The following is a 5,021-nucleotide window of genomic DNA, read 5'->3' on the forward strand; positions in this document are numbered from 1 at the left end:
TGCAAGAAATTTTCTTCCCTCTCTCCCCCCTCCATCTATATGTATATCTCCCTTCATCTCTCCTTCTTTGTCTCTCTATCTCACCCCCCAAACACACACGCTCTCTCTCTCAATATATATCTATCTCTCCCTCCCTCTCTCTATCTCTCTCTTCTTCCCTCTCTTCACCTCCCATCTATATCTCTATCTCCCTCTACCTCTCCTTTGTCTCTCTATATCACTTGCAAAGCATAGAAACTCTTTATCCATATCTATATATCTCTCACTCCCTCTTACTCTCCCTCTCCCTATATCCTCATTCTATTTCTCTTCCCCCACTCTCCTCTCCCCTCCTCTCTCTCTACCTTATCACACCCTCTCTGTCTCTCTCTCCACATTTCTCTTTTTATGTATTTCTTCTTACCTACCTCTCTCTCCCTCCCTCTCTCTCTCTGTCATGTATTTTCTTCCTTCCTTCCTCTCTTTCCCTTTCTCTCCCACCTCACTCTATCTCCCTCCCCATCTCTCTCTTCACCCTCCAACTCTATTACTATCTCCCTCCCTCTCTCCTCTCTCCTTCTCTCTTTCTTTGTCTCTCTATCTCACCCCAAAACATACACTCTCTCTCTCCATCTCTCCCTTGTCACTCCTTCTCTCTCTCTCTCCACTTTTATCTCAACGTATTTCTTCTTCACTCCCTCCTGATGGGTCCAGCCCAACACTTTATAAACTGTCGTAATTGAACTGATTTTGTAATGTTTATATGTCTGATTGAATCATTCGGTGGTGTTTACCCGTGGATGAAATGCACTGTCAGATATTTTGGGTTTTATATTATATGGCATTCAATTACATAGTAATGAATAGGTACTTGCCTTGGTTTTCAGATTCTCGCTCAGTCCAATGCATGAACCCTTTGTTCGTCGTTCATTTTGGTCATTTGCTGTTGGTTAGTCGAGGGATTCCTCCATTGTGCTCTACAAGGTTTTGGTGGGTTCAACAGGTCGCTGTATTTCAATTGATGCATTGGTATTGACCATTCCGGTTGGCAACTCAATGTTTTGTTATTTCCAGGTTCAACTCGATGGCTTTCTTTCATCCTCGGCTTAATACATAGGTAATTCCTCTTTCTCTGTTTCAATTTATGGGTCTCTTTCCACAATTTCTAACCTGGTTTGCTACTTTGTCTCCACAATCAGTCAGAGCTGTTGGTGGAATGCCGATCTTTAGTCTGACTGCAAACTCTTAGGTAAGACGAATGCAACTTTCATTGTTTTGTTTCCCTTTCCAGCTCTGTATTTCACTTCTGCTACAATTTATGCTCTAACGCCTATTAAGGGTTTACAGTTGGAGGGTTTGGCCACATACATCTCAGTCTTGTCTGGTAGGCTTTGCCTCTTCGAATTTCTTTTAGTGTTCGTTCTGGTGTTTAACTTACGCCTTCAGGTTGTATGGGTTGTCACCCACGTTGCTTGTCGAATGGATCACACTGTGAGCGATGCTCTGCTACTTTGGAATTTCGGGCTTCCACTGTGTCTTGACTGCAATCTTCTGTTTATAGTTGCAATTTCTATCGAAAACCTCACCTAGTGTTTGTTGTTCAAGGGTCTGCGTGTCTATGGTTGTGTATGAATATGTGGTTTAAACCCTCACCTAGGGTTGGTCGTTCACGGTTTGAGCGTTCACGGCTTTGTTTTTTCAGTTCTGTTATGTAATTGTGATACGTTGGACTTTGCAATTTTTGAAAGGAAAATTCTTCAGGGAGATATAATAAGATTAGGTTTGATTTACCTGAATAACGTTTGCTATTGATTTGCTCAATTTAAATGTATGGTGGAAACTTTCATCCTGCCTGTGGGTGTTTGGCTTGTACCGAATTCTGGTTGTATCACTCCTGGTTTATTTTCGTTGTTTGTTTCAAACGAATTACAAACCCTCGTATTGTATCTGCTCTTCGGTCTCGCTATGAGAACTGGTTCTTTCTCTCAGGAAACAAAAATAATTTATTTTCAAGAATCTCTGTAGTGTTATTTGTATGCTCAGATAGTCATCAATTGGAAAAAATAATAAATTACAATAGACATACAGATGGACAGAACTTAATTTCTTTGTTCTTGCTATTATTTGAGTGCGAGAGGTACTGAACCCCTTACATGATTTTTCCTGTTACATTTATATGTTCCTTGTTCCAGTTAATGAAACTGTACAGTTGGTTTTCAGTTATAGACTTTACAATTACATGGTTATTAGTCATTCATTCTATCTTATGACAAGATTTTCCTTTAAGATACATTTGTTTTTTTCCTTTTAAAATAGTAGGACAATCATTAATCCTTGACTTGTTAACAACAGACAAACAAATAATCCTAACTGATCAACTAACCTTGATTAATTTAAAAATTAAGATAAGAATAAAAGTTCTACCTACTATTCTGTCAACTAACATAAAGACAAATAAAAGTAAACTCAACTCTTTAACCTGGTAGAGACTGACACCTGGTCATGGTGCCCAAGTTGGATGCTCTTGCATCAGGCTCCCGGGCAAAAGAAAATCATGATTCCGGTCCATGAGCTCCTCAACTGAAGAACCTGTCTACTCAATCTGCCTAGCATCAAGCCATGAACTGTCCTCAATAGGACGGTTCTTCCACTTGAATAGGTATTGCAGATACTCCTTTCGTTGAGTTTGTTTAGCCACCTGAGTATCGAGAATGCACTCAATCTCGGGAGGCTAAACGTAAGGCATTTGTCTCATCCAAGCTTCTCCTCCATCCTGGGTATTCTCTGTAGGCCGTGTGGTTCCATCTTCTTCCTTCTCCTTTGGGTTAGTCGTGTAGGGAAACAGGTCTGCTACATTAAAGATAGGTGAAATGCCTATTCTGGGTGGCAACTGTATCTCATAGGCATTTGCTGAAAATTTCCAAAGGACTTTGCATGGTCATATCTTCTTATACTTTAATTTATTGTATGTACCCCTAGGGAAGCGTTCCTTGTGCAAATGCACGAGGACTTCATCTCCCATATTAAACTGTACTTCCCTTCTCTTCAAATCTGCTTGTTGTTTATACTTTAGGATGTTGTCCTGTAATTTGATTTTTACCTGCTCATGCAAATCCCTCATCGCGTTAGTGAAATCTTCTCCATCTATGCTTCGCCTTTCTTGCAGTCCAATATCCCGCAACTCATGCACTCCACGAGGTTGCATGTTGTACAGGATTTGAAATGGACTAAAGCTTGTGCTGTGGTTAGGCGAGTCATTATAAGCGAACTCTGCCTATGCCAACACTCGATCCCACATCCACGAATTCTCTCCAACCATACTTTGTAGCAGGTTTCCTAAACTCCTATTCACAACTTCTGTTTGTTCGTCGGTTTTCAGATGATAAGTAGAACTATAACTCAACTGTGTATCCATTTTCTTCCACAGGGTACGCCAAAATTTTCCTGTAAACTTCACATCCTTTTCCGACAGAATAGACTCAGGCAACCCATGTAACTTGACAATCTCTGTGAAAAACAAGTGGACCACGTGAGTGGCATCACTAGTTTTCCTGCAAGGGATGAAATGCACCATTTTCAAGAATCTGTCCACTAGCACCATCACCGAGTCGTAACCTCTCTGTGTCTTAGGTAGACCTAAGACGAAGTCCAAGCTGACTGAATCCCACGGTCTTCCTGGAACAGGTAACGGTGTGTACAGTCTCGTGTTTTGACTGTGACCCTTTGCCAACTGGCACACTTTACATCTGGCCACAAATCACTACACATCCCTCTGCATCTTTGGCCAAAAGTAGAAATGACTGAGCTGCTCGAGTGTCTTGTCCATGCCGAAATGTCCGGCCAGACCTCCACTATGCTTCTCCCGAATAATATTCTCTCTCATCGAGCAGTCAGGTATGCATAGCTATCCTCCCTTAAACAACAGTTTCTCCTGTAGGTTGTAATCTAACCATGGACTGTTATCTCTCGCCAAGGGATTCTGATATGCCTCGTAGGCCTCCTTAAAATCTGTATCAATCTGGTATAAGTCTTTCAAGTACTCAAAACCCAGCACTTGCACAGTACTTTCTTGCAGAAGTAAATCTCTTCTACTTAGCACATCCACCACCTTGTTGGCCTACCCACTAATATGCTTCAATACAAAGTTGAAACTCTGCAAATACTTCACCCATTTGGCATGTTTGTAGTTCAACTTGTGCTGTTGCATTACATACTGTAGTGCAGAATTATCTGAGGACAACAAAAATTCGTTTCCCAACATATAATGCCTCTAGTGTTTTAATGCTTTTATAATAGCATAGAAATCCTTATCATATGATGAACATTTCTGTCGACTTTCATTCAGCTTCTCCCTGAAAAACGATACAGGTTTATCCTCCTGGTTGAGTACAACTCCAATAGCTATACCGCTAGCATCACAGCGAACCTGAAAAAGCTTCTTGAAGTCTGAAAATCTCAGGATTGGCCTCTCAATAATCTTCCCTTTTAATAATTGGAAACTTCTCTCCGCTGCATCTGTCCATCGAAAAGGTTGATTGGCCTTTTTAATGGTGTCCAACATAGGTGCACAAATTTTGCTAAAATTCCTTATGAATTTACGGTAAAAATTCGCTAGTCCATGAAAGCTACGTACCTTGAATAAATTTTTCGGAGATGGACAATTAAATATCACCACAACCTTCTCCAGATCCATCTTCAGTTCATTTCCTTCTATTACAAAGCCCAAATAAATCAATTCCTTCTTCAGAAAAGTACATTTCTTCAAGTTTATTAGTAGTTTATTCTGTTGTAATTTTTCCAGCACCTTCCGTACATGTTGAAGGTGTTCTTCCCTTGTCCTACTGAAAACTAGTATGTTGTCCAGGTACACTATCACAAATTTCCTGATGTACTCCTTCAGCATCTCCTTCATCAACCTCATAAATTTACTGAGTGCACTTCTCAGTCCAAATGGCATGACCAACCATTCGTACAGCCCCTCATTCGTCTTAAAGGCTATCTTCCATTCGTCCCCCTCTCGTATCCGAATCTGATGGTACCCA

This window comes from Pinus tabuliformis, chromosome 4_1, assembly GCF_031772625.1.
Source record: "Pinus tabuliformis cultivar Carrire ecotype Pingquan chromosome 4_1, CPIR1, whole genome shotgun sequence".
In the NCBI taxonomy this organism is placed as follows: Eukaryota; Viridiplantae; Streptophyta; class Pinopsida; order Pinales; family Pinaceae; genus Pinus; species Pinus tabuliformis.